The 27,756-nt window shown below is 37.4% G+C and overlaps 1 protein-coding gene across 9 annotated transcripts in view; it reads left to right on the top strand.

Annotated features, from left to right (window-relative positions):
- LOC127441395 (receptor-type tyrosine-protein phosphatase F-like) overlaps window positions 1-27,756 on the top strand; it is a 318,186-nt gene that overhangs the window by 93,898 nt on the left and 196,532 nt on the right. Inside the window, exon 1 of one of the 9 annotated variants that reach the window (XM_051698763.1) lies at window positions 25,870-26,225. The exons of the other annotated variants lie outside the window; for them this stretch is intronic. The gene's annotated coding sequence lies outside the window, so the exon portion shown is untranslated. Of the gene's footprint in view, window positions 1-25,869; window positions 26,226-27,756 lie in introns of those variants that run through there. 9 annotated transcript variants of the gene reach the window in all.

The raw sequence follows: 27,756 nt of genomic DNA, 5'->3' as shown, positions 1-27,756 counted from the left end.
AGCTAAAAAGGGACAAGCTTCATCATTTTTAATTCAGTTTATGTTACGCAGGAACATTCAAAAACTGTAGAAAACGTAATTTAATGTGAGAGGTCACGTGATGCCATGCAAGAAGCAGACGTGTAAGCGACGAGCTCTGCGCACTTTGCTAAATTTGTAATTATTTTCATGTTATATTCTGGTGAAATTTGATACACCCAGTTACACATTTGCTCTTTGACGCAAAACATGGCAAAGAAGTCAAAATCCTCAGGCTCTGGAGACATTAAAAGACACTTACATGTTCAGGATGAAAGCCCCGACAGGCTTACAAACCGGGGACTCGTTTTGGATGGCGCGGCGGGACAGGAGATCCAGCGCCAGTTGTCCAACATGTCGGTGATGTTGATGGAGGTTCTTGCTGACATGGAGGATCTCGCTGTAATACGTCGATCGACTATGGCGATGGAGATAAAATTCTCTGAGATAGTTACAAGAGTGACTGATGTTGAGAGAATCTTCGGAGAGGGAATTAACCGCTAATCCGCCCGCGACCAAAGTTGATTTGGAACATCGCCTTGAAAAGCTTGAAGATCTTGAGAATAGAAGCCGCAGGAATAATGTTAGAATTGTTGGAATTCCTGAGCATGAGGAGGGCAGAGATATGGTGAAATTCCTAGATGAGCTTTTCCCGAGTCTGCTCGACATAACAGGCCACAAGCTGGAAATCGAGCGAGTTCACAGAGCCCAGCTCACAGATTTGCTGATGGAGATAGGCCTTGATCGATTCTGGCCAGAATTCTGAGATTATCCAATAAAGATCTGGTGTTGCGCCAGGTGAGGAGCAAAGGGAAGCTTTCTTGGAAGAACCATAATATTTTCTTGATCCTGGACTTAGAGAATTCGACGAGAGAAACGCGATCGGTTCAAGGAATGTAAGAAACTCTTGCATCGGCGAAAGATCTCGTTTGATCTTTTGATCAAACTCGTTTGATCAAAATTCACCTCAAAACTGCATCTGAATATGACACAATTTTACTTGCTTTTGGTGCCCCCAGCTGGACATTTAACTGGAAACCTGCAGTCAAACGTGTTATACAGCACGTAAATTTTGAATTGCAAAAATGTTGTCATGTTCATGTAAATTTCATGAGACTAGGCTGTGTTTCATTCTGCTAAGTCATTCTTACAGGTTCAACCATTTGCACTTGTTCAGTGCTCAGTTGTGAGTTGTGGTCAGCATTGCTCTGGCCCTCTATGTGAATGCAGTGCTTTGAGAGGGAAACCTTGTGGGTGGGATGAGAGCAGAGAGTGGGATGAATAGGTTATGCATGAGTTCACACACCCCTACCGCTCAGAGGGCATTAGAAGACTGATGAGTGAACGTGACTTTCACAGCTTCCACTCGCACTTCTGCAGGTGTGTGTGCATGCCTGAAAGAACTGTGCTCACATTTCTACTAACACACACAGACCCTTATCTCCTCCTACCCGTCAATGTTTTGTTAAAAAGAAGGGCTGGTAAATGGGAGCCATGATGGATTACTTACTCATTTGGCAGCTCACTCATTTGTGTGTGTGTGTGTGTCTCAGCATGTATTTGCAAGAGAGTGAGACAGAGATGGGAAGATGACTGAAGTTTATTTCCTTTGCACCCCAACGCTATGCATTGCTTTTGTCTGTTCACCAACCATGCAAAGTATCACTTGTCACAATGTCACTATCTCTATGTTTTTCAGGCTTTTTTATGGTGTTCAATATACAGTATATTGCAATAGTTATGTACTTGCACTAAAATGGCAGAAGAACAATAATTTTCAACTCAACAGACATTTTAGCTGTAGATTCAATATGTTTCATGCAAAAACTGTACAGCAAAAGTCTAGTTAAAAAGAATCATTGTTTGGCTTTTTTTAAATTTTTTTTTTTACTTAATGCACACAAGAAAGAATGGTATTTAATAATTTTCATTTATATACACCAATAACAGTACAGATTAGTACACGGCAATATTTACCATATTTATTTATCTGTCTCTGTTTAGGCCACTGACTGTGAGTGTTGTCTCCCTCAGGACCGAGCGAAGCCATTATTGTGTGATTTAAAAGAAGAAAGCACATCTCACTGTGAAACACAACGTAAAATTACTTTGGTTGTTCATCCGCCTTTTTTGCCACCAGCACTTACTAGAGCTGCTCTTTAATGTGGTACATTTGAAGTCTTGACCTTTTTTTTGGACTGACTGAACAAGCTCAGTGTTAATGAGGTGATTTGGTTCACATTTCCTCTAGCTCCTCTGTGTTTTTCTTCTTTTCTGAACGCCACAAATCAATGAAAGATTATGTGTGCTGTTAAGGTCATCAAGAAATCAAAATTGACCTTATGTACCTCCATTCTTATGTGCAATTCCTATGTGCACATTTAAAAAAAAAAAAAATCTTTGTATCTTTTGTCAGTAATATCTATCTCTGTCTCTGAAACAACTTTGGTTTTCGGCTGACATAACCAAGTCCTCTGTTTTTCAACCCCTTTCCTTCAAACACCTGTTACATTGAGAAAACTTGTAATGATCCAATCAATTCCTGAGTCCAGCCCTACATTTTTTTTTCCCCTCGTGAATATCACGTTTTTATCCAAAACATTTCACATTACAGAAGTAATGTGGGTTGCGAATGCCTTTTAATTTTGGCTGTAGTGGTGCCAAACAGATCGCTTCTTGTGAAGAGGTTTCTGAATGATCACAAAAGAAAAAGATACTATATATTTGGATGCCCGATATATTGTATCAGTGACCATATACTGGTATCGGCCATAAAAAAATAAAAATAAAAAATAAAAACATTTTTTTTGCTATTGATATCAGTAAAAATTTCTATGTTGGTTTATTCCTGCTAATTGTAGTACTGTTTGCCCTCTCAATTAGAGATTTTGTTGAAATATTTTTGTCCCATTGAATCCAGCCTCTGTTTTTGTTTTGGTGTATTCTTAAAATTTAAGTGTCTCTGTTCATGATTCCCCTCTGTAGAATGAATGTCCATGCCCTGGTTTGAAGTGCTGTTGCTCTATAGCTTGAGCAGTGTTGTATTGTAGATGAATGAGCAGTGTTGTATTGAAGAAGAGAAGCAGAGCAGAGAGATACTGGAGAGACTCTCAGTAAAAAAAAAAAAAATGTGTCCCCTCTTTAGGCCTGGCACAGCCTTCTCTGTGCTATTCATCAAACGGCCCCTACATCCCAGCCCTGTTGACCTGCCATTGGACAGAGTAGACACCAGTCCCCTCTTGTGGGCGAGGACATCGTATTTTGACATTGTTCAACATAAACTGGTTAACGTCCAGTTGGGTGTTCAATTCAACTTAATAGTTGGTTTGATTTTTTTCTTCATCTACGATAAAGAAGGAATCACTGCGCTCTACCAACATAGGGTACAAAGATCCATTAGCCTTTATCAATTACAAAAGACTTCATCTACTCACCCTCATGTTGTTCCAAATACTAATACAGTTTAAAATAGACTTTCTTTCCTCCGAGGAACACAAAAGGAGATAATTTGCATGTTCACACTTCTCTTTCCCATACATGGAATTTGAATGGGGAATGAGCAATGGGGATTCCAAAAGTGAAAATAGAAAAGCATAATAAAAATACCATAAAATTTCTACAACTTTTGGCCCTATATTTGAACTTCTGAAGAACAAACAATAGGTTTGTGTGTGGAACAGACCAAGATTGTATTTTATTTATTTATTGATTCATTTTGCTGAATATCTTCCCCTCAGCAAAAGTTGTTGCAAGTCTCGTAAACAATCATGATATGCCAATCACTTTTGGAGCTTAACAGTGACTTTTCACTGTAATCGTTTGGAAAAGAGCACTCTGTACATTCTGCTAAACATCTCCTTTTGTGTTCCACAGAAGATAGAATGTCATACATATTTAAAATGATATAAGGATGAGTAAATTATGACAGAACTTGCATTTGTTGGGTGATCTTTAAATCCAAATGGTGGATAAAGAAGAGAAAGTGAAAGTCTAAAGGAAAGAGAGAGAAAATATGTGAAGTGGAATAAGTAATGGGCACAGATTACTGAGGTGTGCCATCTTTATAGACAGTCCATTTTCAAGTACAGTGGAAAACCAGAAAATAATCTCAAACCACTTGAGAATAATATGCCCAGAATATTTATCTACTGAGTACATGAATTTCAGAAATGCACATCATTTCCAAGCAAGATCCATTGCTTTTAGCTCACCAATGCATGGTGCTACATAAATATGTCCAATTACCAGTCATTGTTGAAGCATAAAAGCTGCAAATTAAGACAAATAGTGTGGGTCCAGAGAGGTATGGCTTCGTGGCTGTGAAGTCAATCTGAAAGCAAAGCTCTGCCTATCGTCGACCATTTCAGATTTCTGCTCTTTTGTTTGCCTCTGACTCCAGTTACTCAGCTGTGGAGGAATATTTCTTGCCTTTTGAAGCTCCCTGAACCACCTTGCTCTCTCCTGTCTAACCCCCCCCCCCACAACCTTCTTTGCTTTCTGTGGTGAGTCTGGCCTTTGAAGGGTCTGAAGACGAGTGGGCTGCAGCATTTTCAAAGTGCCTCATGTCGGTTCATTTCCACGTTTTAATTGGGCTATCTAAATGCATCCCTGGTTTGTCAATACCCGCCGGGGTCCCAGAGAAAAAAGATTTGTCTGCCTCATTCAGTGACACGCTCTGCCTTTCCCCTCAGAGAAAGCGGCCTGCGAGTTGTCCGGATTAATGTAATAGAGAATGTGTGTTGTTTTTAATTTTTAAAAGGAACAGAGAACTGTGGTGTAGGGCCCCTCTCTTACACACTGCTGCTGCTCCCTCGCCCTCTGTCACCTCATCTGCCGCTTTTGCTGTCCTCTCTCTCTCTCTCTCTCTCTTTGTTTAAAAAGTGCTGAAATAAAAATTTGAGTTTTGTGACTTTTAGTTCATGTCTGCTTGCTTTAGAGACATTTTTATTCTAGCACACTCTGAAATGTTAAACATTATCACACAGGAAATCAACATGCTGCTTTTGAAACGTTCATGCACCCTAAAATCGACCCAATTACTGACAAGTGCCATTCCCCATCATACATGTTTCCTTGTAGTGCAACGGAAGTATCTCTGAGACATGGGGTTTGGTCCCATTAATGTACTAACAGGTAGTAATCATGTTCACACAAATAATTGTGAGTGCGATTGGGGTTGCATTTTCACTCTAATATATATATATATATATATATATATATTTTTTTACAGTTAGGTTTAGGGTTGAAGTTTGAATTGACCTTTTGCTAAGCCCCGCATTAAAAGCATTTCTGACCAATCCTGTCTTAGCAGCTGCTGCCATCCTATGGGAGTAATGTGTGTTTTAGGAGTTTTAAGCAGAATTTTATTGAAATGTTCCAACAAAAAAAAACGTTATTGCTAGGGGTGGGAATCACAAGGTAACTGGCAATATGATTTAATATCGATATTTAGTTCTCGATACAATATTATTGCGATTCTTTATTTTTGGTGTATTGAGATTCAAAAATACAATATATTGCAATATTTCACTCAATGTTTCTCATTCGTCTTCATCTGACTTGAGTGAACTATTTTCAAATCACCAAATGCATTGTTAAATGAATATAAAAGCGCCAATTTACAAAACAAGGCCAGTTTTTTTTTCCCCTAATATCTATGTACAATGCAAAGCCATAAGCATGTAAGACTAAAATGGCTTCCTATTTCTGTGGTTTGGTCAATGTAGCTAGTCTTTCTAAAACAATAGTTGCCTAAACACTTCAAAAACATTATTTATTACAACACAGTTTCAATATACAAAAGTATATTTGATTTCACCTAGAAGGTTTGCCTGTTTATTATGATACTAACATTTTTGTCAAAATACCTCAGTTAATGTTACTACTGTAAAATCGTGATAAATGTTTGTAAGGGAGGGTGATTATATGTAAAGCATGACAGCTGCACCTTCTAAGGGACTGTTGTTGAATTCCCAGATGGATCTGGCAAAGAGAATTTTTTTTTCCCATCACAATAATATTTATGTGGAAAAATTTAAATAATAATATCGATATTTGGCACACAATACTTTAACATATCAATATTTTTACACACCTCTAGTTGTTACTGGGTCACTTGTAGTAGTGATGGAAAGTACCCAGAGAGGATACATGCAGTGTTTTTCTTTCTTTTTTAAAAACTCTTTAAATAAATCTGGAGAAGAGCATGCTATTGATTGAACTGTGTCAGCACTCATTCCCAAACAAACATGTATAACATCAGCGAGGACACCTACATTTGCTCCAAGGTAAATGAAAGCTAATAACTTAATGTTAATTCATTTGTGTATTGATTCAGGTCTTAGTGAAGGTGATGGTATATAAAGAGTTCACACCATCAAAATGAGTGTGATATGAGATGTTATACACAGTTTTGTTCACTTGCGCTAATGTCATCAGGTGTGGAATCGCCATTTAAAGACGCTTTCTCTTTTCAAGTAAGTGAATGTTCTGATTCAGTCTCCACATTTTCAATCAAATTACTGTATAATTAAGCAATTTGTTTTACAAAAACGTCAGATTAATATGCCTTGCAGTGTCATTCTGGCCCACATAAAAATATTATACATTCTGTTTTATGAGAATATTTTGCCAGAAACCGCGCCATTCATGGCAGTCTCCCATTCATTCTTATGGGGAGTTCTGCTGAGCTTGTCAGAGTGAGCAACTGTGACCAAGGTGGGCGGAGCTTAGCAAAGGGTCAATTAGGGAGTAGGGTATGCATTACTCTTGAATGTATTGCATTATTTACAACTAAAAATACAAATCTTTTGGCACCACCCTGTGGACATTACACCTCAACAACGCTTCCAGCTTCAGCTACTGGGGGCAGTGGTTCAAATTTCGGTCAGCACAAACCGATTTCTCCAGCAGAGCTTTCGACCTCCTGTTGCCAAATTCATATGAATTTGTAAATTCATGATCAGTCTGATATGTTCACACAGTTCACTTATAGCAAATATACACATTTAAAATTGAAAGATTTTCTTTTCTGGTAAAACAAACCAAAGATGTTGATGACTCATCTTGCACAACACATTTTTGTGTCCAATCAGATACCCTCTAGAATGAGAATGTCCCTTTTCCTAATATCACCTTCAACCGATTAATAAATCATAGTTCATGGCAGTGATCTAACTAAAGCATTTTGGCAATTTTATTTTATTTTTTTGAAATGGACGAGCCCTTCGGTATATCCTAAACTTCCTGTTTAAATAGGAAATACGTCCAAGCAGGACAGAAAACTGCGTCAAGTGATTTCAAGGTGCTTTATTGGTTTGACAATTTAAAATGTACATTTGTATTGCCAAAGCGTCAAAAGCTTAGCTGCCTACTAATAATTGATAAAGAAAGATAAAAGAGATGACCTCAAAGAAAAAAAAATAGTTATTAAAACTGGGAAAAAAACTGAATGAAAATCATTAAAAAAATTATAAAGAGGAGCAATAGTATAATTAGACACAAGATGGAGAAACTCACTGTCTCTCATATTGTGGCAGACAGACACATACTGTGCTGCTATCACACAATAGTCCTTGTGTTCCCCTAATAAGAATGGAAATATAGTATTATCGTTCAGTTTCAAATGTATGGTTTATCTGGTTAACTTTTTGATTTAAATGTTCCTGAATTTGTGAATATTTTGTGCATTCTGTCAGAAAATGCAATTCAATCTTGCTTTTTCACCAATGTGGACACAACTCTCTCTTTCTCTCTCGCCTCAAGCCGCATTCACACCACATCACAAGTGCACAGAATTGAAAATATTGAAAGTCACATGCTGAACTCCTTGCCCCTCTCCTATTTAGTCTGACATACACAAACACACACAGCGACACACACAAGGTCAGTTTACTGAGCACCGAGTCTTATCTCATGTGTGCTGTTTTTTTTCTCACCTCTTGTCACCGAGTGCCTCAACCATTTTCACTCCGCTAGAACCTCCATTATCTTTAACCGCCCATTGAGTGAGTGCCGTTCCCTCCCTAAGACTCAGTATCTACTCTCAAATGTAATAGGACTGTGTGGTGGTGTTCAATATGGATGGAATGCTTTGTATACAGAGTGGTGGAGGTGTGGTGTTACTGTGGGTTGAGTTAATTGAGCAGAAAGATGACTTTATAATCTTGGTTGGGAATCAAGAACCAGGTCTTTTTCAAAACTGGTTCAATTTAAAAAAAAATGCTGGAATCATATTATTGTCATGAAGTTTGGTTAAAGACCCCATAAAATTGTTTCACAAGAAGTTTTCTTTCCTGTGTTGATGTATTTCCTATTGAGAAAGAACGTTTGGGCTGGAAATATTGAATGACTTGTTCCTTTGTTTTTAAATAAAAAGCTGATCTTGTTTATGTCACAGCTGTGAACATGATTTGCTACGTGCTAGCCAGAAGCAGGTGGGGTTAGGGGTGGGACATTCTCATTTTAGCAAGCATTGTATGTAGGGCTGCACAGTTTGGATAAAAAGTCATATTGCGATTATTCTGAAGAATATTGCAATTTTGATTTGAATTGCGATATGATAGACAAAAAAATTAAATAAATAGTAAGTGGTTACTTTTGACCAAAATTACTGACAATAAAAAAACTTAGGCTACTGAGGGATCACACTTGAATCCTCTTTAAGAATCAAACTGAGAAATGTCAGCCACAAACAGTATAAAAAAAAAAAAAAAAAAAAAAAAACACTGCCGTTTTGATATTCAAATTGTACCTGCCCACTGTGTACCTGTTTTTGTCCACTTTGTGATTGGGTCTCAGCCCACTATTCATCATTATTTTTGGAACCCATTCAGCTTGAATATTAGGTATGCTCTAATTAGGATTTTTACACCTGACAGCGATCACCGATTGTCTTTTCATCTGATCGGCGGATGCAGATAACAGCATTGGCCGATCGTTAAATTAAAACAATCGGCCAAAAAGACTAAAAAATAAGTCACAAACTTATTGGTAGAGTTGTTGATTATTGGTTTGATTTAGACTTATGACTCACTCACTGAATTGGTTGGAATGGTTCTTGACTCATGCATATGAAACAATTAAACAATGTTTTGTTTTAATAAATAATACTTTATAAAAAAAAAATAGTTGTTTTTGTTGAGTATTTTTATTATTATAATTTTTTATGTAGTTAAGGCCACCCATCCCTAGTTTACACTGTCTCTGTACCAGACTGAGCCAGCCAAAGTACCAAAAGTCTGTAGATTCATTTTGTGTGTGTGTGTGTGTGTGTGTGTGTGTGTGTATGCAGCGTTTCACAGTTTGCAGAAACACACCTGAGGCATTGACGATGGGTGGAGAAAGAGTGGTGAATTTAAAATGAAGCAACTCTGTAGAAACCCTACGTTTTTTTTGACAAGACAGCTGTCAATCACAGCCAGTCTTGGAAGTTGGTTTAGATGACATTGCTAATGTTGCGGTTTCTTTTGTCTACAAACTCCACCAACCTGTCCAGGATGGCATCATTCCAAATTGGGAGGAAATCAAGCAAGACTGAAATGTCATTTTCCTGGTCCACAATGATTGCTACAGTTCAGACTAGGGATGTGCACGGTTACTGTTTTTAACATTCGGTTAACTGTGGTGGGAGTTGGGACGCAGGAATAAAGAATGTTTATTGCAGTGGAATTTCCTCAAACACTCAAAATAGCAGCAAATAAAGTGCACAGGGAGCTATGAGCCTAAATAGCAAAATAAATAGATTTTGAATCTCACATTAAACTTAAAAAATAATCAAATTGTCACTACATGTAGTATATGCGCTCTACATAGGTGGGCTGACGTATCCGTGAATCAGTGAATGCGAGTATTGTCATGTGCATGGAGTTAACACTGCTGCAGTTATATGCTTTAGGTGTATGAAGACAAAACTGTCCTTCAACACACTTCTTATTGTGTTCTGTTGACTTTTCAATTATTTGTTGCTTTTTGCCCTCCACTCAAACATAGACTAAAGAAAGTTAAAGCTGCGTTAGTCTATACAACCAGAGTTATTATTTCAAATTTTAATTTAGTTTTTATTTCTACTTCATTTTCAATTTGTCCTTTCAATTTAATTTAGTTTTATTTAAAAATATCCCTATCTAAAGATATAATAGTCTATACTGAGATTTCTTTCGGAATCTTTTTTCTAATATCTGCTGACTGATTTGGGAAAATACAGTACATACAAATGAGTCAACATAGTAGTAATTAGCACTCGCTGAGAAGTAACGTCTCACGATTTGACTGCAAATGCTACATCCAAAAACACTGGTAAAGCCCACTGATAATATTGGGGCCATGTCATCACGGACGTAAGTTTCTAGTTAATTTGCGGGAAACCACACAATGCAGGGCGGTTCTGTGTGCTGTTCATGTACCTAAATCCCTGAGGCGTAGAAGATAATTTTTTTTAAAATAATAACTGATATTTGCTTGAGCGGCAGCCACGTTGGTCTGCAATCAGTCTGAAATCTTTAAATACCAACCAAAGAAAATTTATTTGAGCTCTTCTTAAACAGCAAAAACATGGAGAATAATAATTTTGAGTCATAAATTTAACAGAATTGTCCTTCAAAAGTGTCAGAGATGTAGGCTAAAAAAAGACGTGCATATGTTACCTGGTGGTTTACAATAAAAATAAAACTCGAACTCGAGTACCCCAACTCTACATTAGAGCAAAAGGAAAAACACTGTCTTATGAATGAAACAACGCAGGTGTTTCATGATGCGTTTATTAAAATACAGTTCTTTTTAACATTACTTTTTTATCTGACTATAAAGAACAGAAAAGATATTAAAAGACACATTATTCAATGAAATTGGAGTACATGGATCTTATCTTTGATGGACACATATTACACAGAAGAAATGTTCTGTTTTAATCTCAAGCGCTTTTCACCAAAACAAGGTGATTTTCCAGGTATTCCAGTTCTTAAATTTCTAAAATCTAAATTTAAGCACTTCAAGGACCTTGTGCGAACCCTGTAAACAGTGTTGGACAAAAGTGCAGTAGGGGTTAAATAAAGCAATAGAGAGATGATGTTTAACAGGCCAATTAATTTATGATCACTACACGAGTTCGCATGCCCATATAATCTTTGAGTGATAAAGGAGGGGCTCGAGGAAGAGGCTCGACTCGAGCTCCAAATTTACCCCCAAAAAGATTCTTAGAATGAAGTACAGCGAGCACATGGATAGATCATAAATGCTTTATAGATTATTGTATCTTTAGACATGTATGCGACCGTGACAAATAATGCTGTAGTAGAACCGTTTATTAAGCGCAATGTTTAACTTTACTTTGAAAATAAAAACATACAATGTAGGGTTTATGAAAACTGAGAAAGAATATTTAGATCTGCTAAAGTCTGTATCTTTGTCGTTATCAACACACATAAGAGAACAATGGCAATCTAATGTAGAACTCTCTTTTTACACAAAATAAATGAAGCCTAAAACTGAAGAGCATTATGTCTGTTTTTCCTTTTATTTTATTTTTATTATCCTCATTTATTATCCTTCAGTGAGGGTCAAAATTGACCTTGCTTATCCTGCACACACATTAATTTGCACACAGGAGCCAGATACTTGTACAGATAATAAACATTAGAAATGGTGAATACACTGATTTGATGGTGTTCGGGATTGAGAACGATGTAGAACACTGTCAGGATATATGCATAGGCAAGTTCAATGACAATTCACATAATCTTTTTATGAACACTACAGAAAAGAATGGAAAATAAAAACAAATTTTCCTATGTATTTTCTTTGAAGGTTCGGTTTTCATCATCGTTTTGCCTCTTGTGAAAAAAGGTTGTGCATATGAGCTGACATCACTTCTGTAACAGCTTTTTTTTAAGTCTGTAGTTTTGACTGCACCCAGCGGCTAAACAATTTGCAAAAATACATTTGAGTCCAGACAACCTTAAACATGCATGCTCTTCTGGAACTGGACCACTGATCGCTTGACGGCCACCGATGCTGTTGCACGTGTCGAGTGTTGTTAAACTCACCTCTGAGTTTTCGGATGTTTACTGCAATTTTATCAAAATCACTGCCTGTACGGGAAGCAAAAGGTTAGTTAGGAGAACATGACAATTATATTTGTACATGCCTGTAAGGAAAGCAAAAAGTTAGGAAAACATTACAATTACAAATGCATTCGAGTAGGTCGCTGCTGCGGCAGTCAAGTGAGGCACTGCTGTGGCAGCATCAAGCGGGGCACTGCTGTGGCAGTATCAAGCAGGGTGCTGCCGCAGCAGTATCAACTGGAGGAATGAAGGAGCTTCCATTGTTGTAGATGCACTTCGATAAAGGTTTCAAACATAGAAGTTGAGAGTGAAATAATGAAAATAGAAGTTACTGTTTACGTACCTGTAAAGGAAGCAAAAGGTTAGTTAGAAAAACATGCCAGTTTCATTTGTACGCACCTGTAAGGGAAGCAAAAGGTTAGTTAGGAAAACATGGCAATTACATTTGTACACACATGTAAGGGAAGCAAAAGTTAGTTAGAAAAACATGATGATTACAATTACATTCAAGCGGGGCACTGCTGTAGCATAGCCCTGCGGGGTTAGGTAGGTGGCCGAATCAAAATCCCTTGGAAGGTGGAAGTAAAGTCTTGGAAAGACACCTAAAAAAGTGGTAGAAAACCTGCATACAATCCTGTGAAAGAAATGTAAATGGACTCGCAGACACCTGCTGGAAGTAATATTGGTACCCATGAGGATGGCGCAGTTGCCATGTAGAAAAGACAAATTAGTCACATGAAGGTGAACCTTTTGGAGTTATCACAAATCTGTGAAATATGGAACATTTAGGAACAATGTGAGCAACAGAATAAAATTATCTGGCAATAAAAGAGCTGCAGCTCTGTACTTATCCCAATATAGTTATAATTATACCTTTCACATACCTGCTACTAAGTGTTACTGCCACGACCACGAGCACATACTGTGTGTGGTAAATGGGGCAAAATGACCAAATTGCATTGATAACTTAAAATAATTGTAATGTTGTTAAACTAATATAGAGAGCATTAATGGGGCACTTATGTTTTGACCATCATACAGAATTCAGAAAATGAACTGCATGTAGAAACTTGAGTAATGAAGCTTGAATTTCAAATGTTTGTGATAAATCCCCATTGTTTAGAAAGCTTCATAATCCTATACTAATAAAGTAGTTAATAGTTTTAGTAACCCATAAAATACAAATCTCTAAACTGTAATGATGCCAGAATGACTCTAATAAAGTGAAACCTGTAACATAGCTGGATATAGGAATATGTACCTTGATTTATCTTGAATTAGAGCAGCAATCTTCATTGTGCTGTTAATTAAATATGAAAATGTAATGAGCAATGCCTACCACTAGGTGTCAGAGGCTCAGAGGGTGAGAGGTTTTCTCTTTTAATCGTTTAATGTAATTTTGTGTGTGACCATGGTTTAAGGACCAAGGATTAATAGCAGTGTTTTCCTTATTGCATGTAGTTCTGAAAGCAAAAAGAAACAAATGAAACACGTTTGGCTGTCATCTGCGCAGCCTGACCAAAGCAAAGCGGGCACGTTTACTTGCGCGATTAATCAAAAGTGAAGCGCTGCCGGCTCGTGATGCACGAATGGCTTGCACGCGCTGCATGAGTCTTTTGGGTATACTGCAGTCTCGTCACATTTTAACTTTTTGTTTAGCCTCCCATTCAGCTCATGAAAACACGCTGCGTGATCATGAGGAAGGATTACATCAAGATGTAGATTGGAATGCTGGTGCAGAATTTCATATGAATAAAATAGTCTACTCCTTTCTTGCTGTTGCTGGCGTGCCAGTGATTAGCCCTCCGTGTGCCAATCCAAGAACAGTGGATGTAGACATATGAAGTCAAGAAACACTTTGTGATTTGACGTGCGATAGGAGCGACCAGCAGAACATGAGAAGCATCATCTCAATTTAATGGATGTAATTAGACCCCGTACACTGAAGAAATAATGCATAATGGCATGCAAGAATAGTTGAACCTGATTCCCGTTGGGGAGTACACTCAGGCATGCAAACACTGTGGTAAACAGATCAACATTTGTGAACCAAAACTCAGTCTCCGGCGTGGCGCTGCCGCCATGCTGGCGGAGTGCATGATCACCTACCATGATCGTTGTGAAACGAATAATCTAGTAAAATGAAATATTGCCGCTTGAAAAGTGAAATTGATGCAGTATGAGGGATATGAAAAATGGATAATTGAGAAGATTGATTGCAGAGGCCTGAAACCCCATCAACTACCAGCTGTACAGTATTCACGTCTTCCTGGGAATACAGCTTTAAGAACAATTTAATGTGAGCAACGAAATAAAATGATATAAGAATAAAAATATCTGCAGCTCTGCACTGCATTAGGATATGCAGGACAAATGGATTTGAGATCATTATTGAATGGACTGACTTGCGTGAGGAGTTTTCTCTGGAGCTGTGAGAGAGTGAGAGACAGCTGAAATGCAGTAATTAAGCTGAGTGGAACCACCTGTGTGGTAGAACCAGATTGAAGCACTGGAGTGCATGGGAATAAAATGCCTCCTTAAATTGAAGCTGCAATTGGAAAGACAGGTTAGAACACAACAGTTAATATGGCAGCCGCCAATGCTTCAAAGTATAAAAATAGAGAGCTGCTGCTGCAGCGACTGTTAAATAATGTGATTATTTGCGATGGAGGAGTTTATCTGAAGAGGGCAAATGCTTCGCAGCAGAGTTGCATTCAGGTCTCTCACTGCATAGATCTGTTGCGGGTAAATGGGTGGGGCCATATGCCGGAAAGACTGTCGCTAGAGTGAGGTAAGCTGCGGTTTATATACTCAGCAGCCTGCAGGTTAATTGGCAGATTAGATGAGCAAGCTCCTCCTGAACTTTCGTTTAAGAACTCCATGTGGACTGAAAAGAATGTTGCAAATTTTGAAATAGAGAGTTTTGTCTCAATATGGTTTTATTAATTATTTTGGTTCACAATATGTCAAAATCCGATATACAGTCCCATCCCTAATTTCTAGTGAAGACACGAGAATCTGTACATTACAGTGATTTTAAAATGGGTGATCTTAGGCACGACTCAAAGCAGTCTGAACTATTCATTTTATAAACATTATTACCCTATGAGGGATTTTTAGGTATATATATATATATATATATATATATATATATATATATATATATATATATATATGTATGTGTATATAATATATATATTAGGGGTGTAACAGTTCTCGGTAAGCATTGGCACCGCAGTTCACCTCAAGTTTAATGACGCATCTGGAGCACAAGGTTTGGTGAAGGCACATCAAATATACAGGCACAGTTACAACCTCCGCTAATGCACCTGTATGGCTCTGTAGATCAACAAGCTCCACCTGTGTTTCCTGGGGGTCAGCTTGATGACATCACAGTTCTGCACATGTTGTGTGTAGTTGAAAATGGCAAGTGGAGAAAACGATTCGCTGAGAGAGAAGCCCCATGTGTTTCTCCTTTCTGGAAACATTTTCTTTTTGCAGTCAATTACAACAGCGATGGTCAAAAAACCTTTACAAAACAGGCACTGTTTGCAGACATCGCTCGACACGAGTGCTGTATACTGGTAATTTATGTAAAAAATGCGAGTGAGGGTTTAAAACGCGCACGTGAGTTCTTCCAGTTTCCTTGCATGGCTGTAATCTATCGAGCATGCAAGCGTCAATAATGCGCTTTGATTAATGGCTTTAAAATGCCGTTATAGTAATACATCGATACATGATTAATCATTTACGCCGATATCACCCGGAGGAAGAAAGAGCCGCAGGTGAGCCGAAACTGCAAAACTCTCCCTTCCGTTTTTAAGCAGGCACTCAGTGCTAATTCAGACAGATATGAAACAATAACTAAAGCGCTGTTCAATGCCGTATGTGGGATTTCCATGTATGATTAAAATACCCAAGCCACATTATCACAACATCCCTTCTTGTATCCATTTTAATAGCAAGGTTATTCCTTTTATAGTGATGTAGAGATTCTGAATGTTGAACATAGAGTTGTGCTCAAAAGTTTGCATACCCTGGCATTGATTTTGAAAATATGACTGATCGTGCAAAAAAAAACTGCCTTTTATGATAGTGATCATATGAAGCCATTTATTATCACATAGTTGTTTGGCTCCTTTTTAAATCATAAAGATAACAGAAATCACCAAATGGCCCTGATCAAAAGTTTACATACCCTTGAATGTTTGGCCTTGTTACAAACACACAAGGTGACACACACAGGTTTAAATGGCAATTAAAGGTTAATTTCCCACACTTGTGGGTTTTAAAAGTGCAATTAGTGCCTGTGTGTAAATAGTCAATGAGCTTGTTAGTTCTCACGTGGATGCACTGAGCAGGCTAGATACTGAGCCATAGGGAGCAGAAAAGAACTGTCAAAAGACCTGCGTAACAAGGTAATGGAACTTTATAAAGATGGAAAAGGATATAAAAAGATGTCCAAAGCCTTGAAAATGCCAGTCAGTACTGTTCAATCACTTATTAAGAAGTGAAAAATTCGGGGATCTCTTGATACCAAGCCAAGGTCAGGTAGACCAAGAAAGATTTCAGCCACAACTGCCAGAAGAATTTTTCGGGATACAAAGAACAACCCACAGGTAACCTCAGGAGAAATACAGGCTGCTCTGGAAAAAGACGGTGTGGTTGTTTCAAGGAGCACAATACGATGATACTTGAACAAAAATGAGTTGCATGGTCGAGTTGCCAGAAAGAAGCCTTTACTGCGCCAATGTCACAAAAAAGCCCAGTTACAATATGCCCGACAACACCTTGACACGCCTCACAGCTTCTGGCACACTGTAATTTGGAGTGATGAGACCAAAATAGAGCTTTATGGTCACAACCATAAGCGCTATGTTTGGAGAGGGGTCAACAAGGCCTATAGTGAAAAGAATACCATCCCCACTGTGAAGCATGGTGGTGGCTCACTGATGTTTTGGGGGTGTGTGAGCTCTAAAGGCACGGGGAATCTTGTGAAAATTGATGGCAAGATGAATGCAGCATGTTATCAGAAAATACTGGCAGACAATTTGCATTCTTCGCACGAAAGCTGCGCATGGGATGCTCTTGGACTTTCCAGCATGACAATGACCCTAAGCACAAGGCCAAGTTGTCCCTCCAGTGGTTACAGCAGAAAAAGGTGAAGGTTCTGGAGTGGCCATCACAGCCTCCTGACCTCAATATCATCGAGCCACTCTGGGGAGATCTCAAACGTGCGGTTCATGCAAGACGACCAAAGACTTTGCATGACCTGGAGGCATTTTGCCAAGACAAATGGGCAGCTATACCACCTGCAAGAATTTGGGGCCTCATAGACAACTATTACAAAAGACTGCACGCTGTCATTGATGCTAAAGGGGGCAATACACATTATTAAGAACTAAGGGTATGCAGACTTTTGAACAGGGGTCATTTCATTTTTTTCTTTGTTGCCATGTTTTGTTTTATGATTGTGCCATTCTGTTATAACCTACAGTTGAATATGAATCCCATAAGAAATAAAAGAAATGTGTTTTGCCTGCTCATGTTTTCTTTAAAAATGGTACATATATTAGCAATTCTCCAAGGGTATGCAAACTTTTGAGCACAACTGTATGTTAAGTTTAAAATACACTTTGTTGTTGCATGTGACATTAGGTATTCCAGGTAAGTCTAGGTATTCATTTTGAATGTTGATTCAGTACTTAGAGAATTTTTTTTTTAGTTAAGGACCCTGATGAAAATTAACCATGGTTTTACTATAGTAATATTGTAGTAACCATGAACCAGAAGTAACTATCTGAGCAGAAATCATTTATATTTTTATGGTTTAATACTGCAGTTTTCATATAGTAATCATGATTTTAAAATATATTGTAACCATGACAGTAACCATGTTGATTTTGTGGTTACTATGGTTTTACTACTAATACCATGATTAAGCTATGGTAACTGTTGTAAAACCATTGTTTTTATTAAGGGCAAACCTGTTGAAGTGTTTACCAAATAGAGTATTCTTTGGATTTTGAAGTAATATTTTTTTTTTCTGAACATAGCAAATACTGAACCATAATGAAACCTTGACCCTAAAACCGTGATACAAACCAAACTGTGAGAAATTTGAACCGTTACACCCCTAATACACACACACACACACACACACACACACACACACACATTATATATATACATTTATAAAAGACATAACATGAGCCGTCCTGTTCTGTCACTGCTCCTAAACACATGCCCCACTCCAAAAAAAAAAAAAAAAAAAAAACAAATCCCACCCACAATGACTGATTGACAGAATTGCAATTTCATTTGAGTTTTGGCAGGGTGGGAGTGAGATAAGGAAGTCAAATGGCAAATGGAAGCTTTACTCTTGCTTTTTTTCAGTATGGCTGTCATGTTTGTTAGGGATGTTGAAAATGAAATGTCAAATAGACATTACTTTGCCATTTGAAATTAAGCCAACTTTACAAATTCTTTTGCATAAAAATGCAAAACACGGGATTTGCAATTGCATTCGCTATAACACTGTAAAACACGCACAAAAAGTTTGCAATGCATTGTACTTTGTCATGTCTGTAGTGTACAACAAATACAGATGACATATACAGTCAGTCCAATTTGGTTGCTTAGGAGACCTGGCTGGAGTCACTCAGAACTCCCTGGATTCGAACTCGCGACTCCAGGGGTGGTAGTCAACATGACGATAATTAAACAATTTCAATAAAGCATACTGTTGATGAAAATATGACGAGATAAAAATGATACTGCGAATTATTAACAGTGCAAGATATAAACAGAAGAAGAACCATCTCGAGAATATGTAAATGGAAGAAGATATTGGACAGATTCATCTAATAGTTAATCCAGTATGTTGGGGATTTCTCTGCTTGAGCTGCGTGAGTTGAACGCACTGAACACCGGCATAATGAACCGCTTCAAAACGTGGTAAATACTTCATTCAACTATTTATACATGGGTTTAATCACTATATCCACAACATACTGTATATGTAATATAACAACTTACATTTGCACAGTGAGGTGAATTAAAAGGTGAACTTAAACTAAATGATGCGCTAGTCAGAACATGCGTAATTTGCGTAATTTTTAAATACGCTGTTTCCGTAGAAACACACTACACGCGATGTAATATCCTTTCACAGAAAATGAATAAGTCTCTAAAGCATGAAGAATTCAGAATACAGGCTAACTAAGTAGCTAATACTTCCATCTATACATTATTATTTCAGGAGCTCAAGTTTTTCACAACATGGACAGTATGTATATTTTTGATACGTTTACATTAGAAAATGTTTTAATTATTTTTTTTTTAAATGTTTGAATATTTGATTAAAGTTTGGTCTGTTACAGTTTGACACTTTTTGTCATCATCATCAGCTAAACAATATAATTTTCGTTGACTAAAATTATATGTCATTTTCGTCAGAGTAAAACTGACTAAAATTTATGAATATGACATGACGAAATATTGACATTGACAATAAGGACATTTTCGGCAAAACAAAAAACTGAAAAAATTAACACTGGTGTGAAGCCGGCCGCTCGTATGCTGAAAACACCCTCATCATGAGCATCACATGCTCTGTGTGTGTGTAGTAGATGACAGTGAGCAGAGCACTCTGAAGTGTGCAACACATACAGACTACATATTTATTTCAATGAAATCATTGCTTTTTTTTATATGCCATGTAGCAAACTGCTTACCTGGAGGTGAGAAACTGCTGTCAAAAACACACAGAAACACTAAAATCAAAGCTCGTTTTAATGGGCATGTGAAATGGGGGGAAATTTTTTTTAATGTTGTTTAATAATAATAATGTAATAAAGCAATATCTCACGTCTGTGATGTTCTGTTGTGCAGCACTTGTGCATATCTCCAGTGTTGTTTTGGATTATGCTGTGAGGATTTTGTAGAAAAGCAGTTCATTTGATGAAAATAATGCAATGTTATGGTAAAAATTTTAATTAATTAAAATAATTATATTTTCAGTTGATTCAAATTTTAAATTAATTTGATTAGACACAGTTTTGATGATAAAATTTAATTAAAATGTCGAATATAGAATTTTGAAAAAATAATCCTCTAATAACCAAAATTCGAATGACCTCTTGTGTGTTTTTGTTTAAATATTACAACCGCGTGGCACATAAAATGTCCTGGAAATGTCCTGGAAAATTGTGCCTTGAAAAGAGTGGGAACCCTGTTAATAACTCACTGCTGTAAAGAAGTATGGCATCTCTCTCTTTACTGCTACAAAATGTCTAAGTTTCAAAGTTGCAGAAAGAACGTTTTGGAGAGAGGGTAATCATTTTAGAGAATCATTGTTCAGTGAAGTTATGAATTGATCATTTGTGTTGTTATTCAGTAATTTATTTGGTCTTAACTATTACTGTTATATAGAAATCCAGATTATTAAACCGACCTTAGGTGAGAAGCTTTGGGAACTTTTCCAATGATCTGTTGCCCTTTTCTATTGTCTCATTTGTGTTGCCCTATTTGTAGAGTATCCCATCTCTATGCTTGAATCTTGGATAACATGTCAGTAAATTGATTTAAATTACTGGGAGGGTGCTGGTGGATATTAAGTCATTGACAGCTGTGCTGGGCTCTCAGCCTGCACTAACGACTTCATCGTAAATGCTAAAGCTGTTTCAGCCGCTCCGCCACCGAAATTAATGGGACATGGGGCCAGGCTTTAGCTTGCGGGCTATTTTAGTCTTTCTTTTATCTTGGCATGAGATGGCTCAAGAAAAAGTGGGGCAGGAAGGGCAACAGTTGCAGTGAGGCATTCTTAACCTCTTTCTACAGTCACCCCATGGTTCCCTCTACCCACATCCACATCACACAAGAAGGATGAAGAGGAACAGCTTTCCCTCAGTGATCTACAACAAATGCCATAGTTTACAGCACGGCTGCACGATTATCACAAAAATCATAATCATCAATTATTTCCCTCGTTATCGTAATCACAATTTTAAATTCTGATTAATGGAATTTACATTAAAACACATCCAAAACAAGCTTAGAACAAGCTGTCCTGGATTACTTCAATGCTGTTTTATACACCAATAAATCAAGACTAAATGGTCAACTTCAGATTGTGTTTACTTGCACAGCAATATGCAGAAAACTATCAAAAATCTGCACATTCTAAAAACTCAACAACGCAAGAAAACCGTGTTTACATGACATTTTAAATTATTGTGTTTTTCTAAAGATGCCATAACATTGTGTTTACATGCAACACGAAATCGCTGTAATGGGCGAAAATCTAGGTGTGTTTTTGCTTAAACCATTTATGACCTTGTTAAAGAATATGGTTTAAAGCATTTACATAACTTTACATGTTGACGGCTTACTAAGCATCCAGGTGTAACATTGTGCATGTAAACGTGCTCAGTGACTTTCTTGGCTGCATGAAAACCAGAACTGTTACTTCAAATTTTGAACCAATTATAAACAATGAGCAAGCAACGTGACAACACTTGAAGGCTGCAATTCATGCACATGATAATATGTCCATGATTGGTTACAATGCTCAATCGCTGCAAAAAAGAATGTTACAGAAAATCAGGAAGGGAGATACATTTTGATGCTATCGGAGCAGATCTAAATGGAATATTGTAATTGACACTTTTAACAATTAGTTAATGCAATCTTGATTTCTTTTTAAATTTGATTTAATTGTGCAGCCCTAGTTAACAGTAGCAAAGATGGCACACAGATACAGTTTGCAGGAGTTTTCTCCAGGGGAGGCAGAGCAATGGGACCCTTGTGGATATAAGTGTAATTATGCTCTAAAAAGCAGTCTCTAATGTCCACAACATCTCTCCTCTAAAGGAGCCTAAAACTCTCACAGAAATGTTCATCTGATAATAAGAGAGAAGTGACCGGGAATGGGTTTAATGTATCCTTTAGGATGTCACTGTCTGCACAGAGTGTTCATGGATCAAGAATAGTGTAGAATTACTATGGCTGATTGTAGAAAAAATAACTCCTTTGAAAATTGCGTCTTAGATGTTCTCCACAATAGGGCTGTGCAGTATGGGCAAGAAAACATATCCCAATTGATTTATTTATTTATGTTTTATCTGTATTTTTTTATACAGATATTGTGATTTTGATTTTAATTGTGATTTTGGCAAGTGTTTTATTTATTTATTTATTTATTTATTATTCTTTATTTACCTTCCTGATTTATTTTCTGTTTTCACTGTAACCTTTTTTGTGCACTGCATTCTGATTGGTGAGATCTCGTCAGTGTGCTCATCAAGATGTGCATCAATCAGAATGGCAAATTAAACAGCACATAATTCTGAGTAAAATAATAATGAAAATTCCAGCTTGATGCAATTTAGAAATTGCACATGTTCATTTTATTGCGGTTTTGATTAGGGGTGTAATGATCCATCGATCTGAATCGATGCATTGAGCCAATGACCAACGATCCAATGTTATCGATACAATGCGTAAATATCGATATAGACATTTTTTTAAGATGTACCTTTATTTTAATACTCTCATGTCAGCCACGTCCATATGCATTTCCATCAGGCAATGAAACAACCTTATTACATTCATTTGACTTTGTGTGCTAAATTTGCTTTTCATGTTTGACACGGATGTATGCAGGGTCTTTGAAGCCAAATTGTGCTTGCTATCCGTGCAAGCACATCAACCGGGCACTCTTTAAAATGTGAGCTCTCGTGACAAATGCAGAATGGCTCACATGTGTGATTTAATTTGGGCTTCCATCGATATCGTTGCACATGCGACCCATCTGAATTTTACATGATAATTTTCTATTTTAAAGTACCATGATGCAGTTCAACCATCATGTGAAACGTCTTGACAATGCTGACATTCTGAACAGCACTAATGAGGGAAAGAGAAATCACCTGCTGCCCAGCACTAGCATCAGTTATAAGACATTACACATTTACACATCAACACCCTTACTAAAATTTATCCCAGTTAACTGTAACAGTATTTTTCCTTACAGCTGTGGAAGTTGTAGCCAAGAAAACTGGATAGCACGGATAGCTGTCATCAAACGTGTGATGATCACGTACTGTGACTTTTTTTATTATATTAGCTATCTGTATAAGTTTTTTTCAACATCTAAAGTACCTTATTTTGTTGTGGATGTCCCAATGTGGATACAGAGAGCTGAATAAAATAATAAAATTATATTTTGGTTTTCATTTGAGAGCAAAAAAAATATGTAATTGATTGTGTAAAATAGGCACATAATATTGGAATATAGATCGCAGGCCCCTGAATCGAATCATATCGTGGCAGACTTTGAAGTATCGGCAAATATCGAATAAGAGAATCAATTCAAGATTGTATCGTGATGAGATGTCCAGTTTACACCCCTAGTTTTGATGAATTGCACAGTTCTACACCACGATATTGCGTTAACCTGAAAATGTTCTAATGATGAATGTATGTTGAAAATATACTGTAAATACTGCTGATAGCAATGTCAAATATTGATAAGGAAATGTGAAATCTAAAAATTTAATTACATACGTCTATATTCTGGGAAATGAAAACAAGTGTGATGGATAATTGTTTGCATTAATTGTTTGTAGCAGAACCTCTGTGTTGAATTCAATAAAATGCATAGGCTTTATTTTATTTTTTTTATAATGCCATTTTAACACTCTATTCTTGATCAGTTATGCATAAGAAACTGTACATAAGAAAATGCTGTACTATAATAAAAACAAAAAAGCTTCTTTCTTTTACAAAATGTAAACCTGTTTTTATATGCATTTACATGCATCTAGTTGGCTTTTTGTTTGGTCTTGAGGCTTTTATTACATTTTGGTTACAATTATTGAACTGTTGACCATATTTAAAGCAGTGGTTTCAGAGGCACCACACTGTAATAAATTACCTAAATTTTGACAGCAGGACATCATATAAAATCATAGTTCCCTCGTAACATGATTAAAAATGAACATTTACAGTTGAAGTCAGAAGTTTACATACACCTTAGCCAGATACATTTAAACTCCGTTTTTCACGGTTCTTGACATTTAATCGTAGAAAACATTCCCTGCCTTAAGTCAGTTAAGATCACTACTTTATTTTAAGAATGTGAAATGTCAGAATAGTAGTAGAGAGAATGATTTATTTCAGCTTTTATTTCTTTCATCACATTCCCAGTGGGTAATAAGTTTACATGCACTTTGTTAGTATCTGGTAGCATTGCCTTTAAATTGTTTAACTTGGGTCAAATGTTTTGGGTAGCCTTCCACAAGCTTTTCACAATAAGTTGCTGGAATTTTTGCCCATTCTTCCAGACAGAACTGGTGTAACTGACTCAGGTGTGTAGGCCTCCTTGCTCGGACACGCTTTTTCAGTTCTGCCCCCAAATTTTCTATTGGATTGAGGTCAGAGCTTTGTGATGGCCACTCTAATACCTTGACTTTGTTGTCCTTAAGCCATTTTGCCACAACTTTGGAGGTATGCTTGAGGTCATTGTCCATTTGGAAGACCCATTTGCAACCGAGCTTTAACATCCTGGCTGATGTCTTGATGTTGCTTCAATAAATCCACATAAATTTCCTTCCTCATGATGCCATCTATTTTGTGAAGTGCACCTCCCTCCTGCAGCAAAGCACCCCCACAACATGATGCTGCCACCTCCATGCTTCACGGTTTGGATAGTGTTCATCGGCTTTCAAGCCTTACCCTTTTTCCTACAAATATAATGATGGTCATTATAGCCAAACAGCTCAATTTTTGTTTTATTAGACCTGAGGACATTTCTCCAAAAAGTAAGATCTTTGTCCCCATGTGCACTTGCAAACTGTAGTCTGGCTTTTTTATGGCGGTTTTGGAGCAGCGGCTTCTTCCTTGCTGAGCAGCCTTTCAGGTTGCGTCGATATAGGACTCGTTTTACTGTTGATATGGATACTTCACTTCCAGCATCTTCACAAGGTCCTTTGTTGTTGTTCTGGGATTGATTTGCACTTTTTGCACCAAACTACGTTCATCTCTTGGAGACAGAATGCGTCTCTTTCTTGAGCGGTATGATGGCTGCATGGTCCCATGTCCTTTGTACAGATGAACGTGGTACCTTCAGGCGTTTGGAAATTGCTCCTAATGATGAACCAGACTTGTGGAGTTCCACAGTTTTTTTCTGAGGTCTTGGCTTTCATTTTCCAATGATATCAAGCAAAGAGGCACTGAGCTTGAAGGTAGGCCTCAACATACATCCACAGGTACACCTCCAATTCAGTACACCTCCTATCAGAAGGTAATTGGCTAATTGTCTAAATGTTTGACATCATTTTCTGGAATTTTCCAAGCTGCTTAAAGGCCCAGTTAACTTAGTGTATGTAAACCTACTGGAATTTTGATATAGTCAGTTAAAAGTGAAACAGTGTGTCTGTAAACAATTGTTGGAAAAATTACTCATGTCATGAACAAAGTAGATTTTCTAAAAGACTTGTCAAAACTATAGTTTGCTAATATTAAATCTGTGGAGTAGTTAAAAAATGAGTTTTATTGACTTCAACCTAAGTATATGTAAACTTCTGTTTTCAACTGTACATCCCGCCAAGTTTCCTGATGAGTCAGAGAACACACAGGCAATCACGTAGAACCTTTGCACACAGGTGAGTAAAAATACAACAACACCCATCTAGTTGTGAGGAAAGCACTCAACTCCCCTGTCCTGACATCACACTGGCTCCACCCAGACTGACGCCTTGGTCACTGTTCAGAGTGTGAGGAGGCTTCCCACAGAAAGGACTATGATCAACCCTCTCTAAAATCAACAAGAGTTTACCACTCTGGTGGGGAACATACAGACACAAGTTAACATTTAAGAACCCTTGAGAAAGAATAGACTCCTACAACTTCAATTATACACTCCTACTGGATTGAATTTTAGGGGAAAAAGTGGGCTTTTTGTTTTCTGTTCCACTTGAAGCCATTAACAAGGACCTCCCCACCTGGATATTACGTGCACAAGGATTTTAATATTGTGGTGATCGCTCTTGGGAATAACAGTGAAGGATAGAAGTAAGCTTTTGGGATATAAGAAAAGGATTCATATTTCACCTTTTGGATATTTTCTGAATTTTATTGTTATGGGTAAGTAAAATTAACAAATGTTGAAACCAAAGTTACATGCTCTTATTTTCCTTGTTCAACAAAAAACAATGAAATAGTGAATGTAAAGAAGATACCTAACCTTCCTTTAATATTGGTCATTTGACTGAAATATACTTGAATGAGTAGGCTAATTAAAGTATTCTTTCTTAAATTTGACCCTTTGGAAAGTTTGGGGTATTGTACTCCACCATTGTGAAAGATTTCTTCACCTCCTCCCACGACACTTTTGCCGGCTCTTTTGTCCTTTTATTGTCACTTTTTAAACCAAAAACAATACTTCAATCTCATCTTGGCTTGCATCTGTTAGCTACCTCTTTGGTAAATTGCCCCATCTGTTGAGAGCCCTCCTTTGAGTTTTTTGTTTTTTAGGGAACTTTGAATAGAAGGCGGTCAAATGTCCCCTAGCTACCACTGATATGCGGTGAGAGAGACCATACTGTGAGGCAGCATGAAGTCTCAGGCCAGGCAACCCGTTTTTCCAGTTGTCTTTATCTCTCCCCTTATACTGTCTTAGTTTTCAAGATGTTTTCTGGCCAAGCAAGTTCAGGAGAGACTACACCATTTATCAAAGGTGACAGAAGAAAATTATAAGTTTTGTTGTCAGTAGTAAAGTTATGTCTACGCTCATGTTGAAATGACTGTCTTCCTCATAACTCCAGATGTTATTGGGGAGTGTGAAAATTGGCTTGTGACTAGTGGCTCCGTCAGTTTGCTGAGATAATTTTTTATAAAAGCTGGGCCATTTTACACATAACCCTGCAAAATGACTAATTTTGGCTCTTTCACCCATGTGCAGTATCTCAGTACAAAAAGCAAAGTGAGGGTTGCACAATAGGTTCGTTGCTCAACTTTGGGAGCCGCTGTAACCGTAACCTAGGTTTTCTAAAGGTGGAAAGTTTGGAAGGGAACAGGGTGTAAAAATAGCATGTCTGTCTCGCTTTGTTTAGCATGAAAAGCTGTGACCTCCTGGGGGTGTTCCTGAGAGAACTGAGACCATTTCTCTCAAAACTGTGCAAAATCTGAACCTTTACCTTCCTGTTCTTGTTAATCATTCACCAGTATAGACTTGCAACTCTTAAAATGTGTGGGGAGTGGAGAATAGAGCCTGATAAAAGCTCTTTCAAGGCAAAATCAACTCTGATCTTTACATCTACTTGCCCAACTATCCACAGAGAAAAAAATAGACAACAGGAGTCACAGGAGTTTGTGGCGTCTGTCACACTTGACCTCTCACATACACACCAGTGCCCTCAAATTCTTCTTTTACAACTTTATCACAGTCATGTCACCAACTGCTCTTCTCAGTAGAGTGTGGGAACACACCAAAGAGTGAAGGCCTTTCCAAATAGCATGCTGAAGCAATGTTTTGCTGCCGGTGAAGATTAGAATTTAAGACTTTAAATAGAATTTAAGACTTTGGTAGGAACTCAAAAACTTTATGGACTCTGAAAGCATGAATGTAATTATTTATTTCTTATTTATTTTACAGCATTAATTAACTTTGTAGTCC

This window comes from Myxocyprinus asiaticus, chromosome 5 (genome assembly GCF_019703515.2).
Source record: "Myxocyprinus asiaticus isolate MX2 ecotype Aquarium Trade chromosome 5, UBuf_Myxa_2, whole genome shotgun sequence".
Lineage (NCBI taxonomy): Eukaryota > Metazoa > Chordata > Actinopteri > Cypriniformes > Catostomidae > Myxocyprinus > Myxocyprinus asiaticus.
Note: the sequence above shows the minus strand (reverse complement) of the source record. Positions and strands in the feature narration are given on the sequence as shown.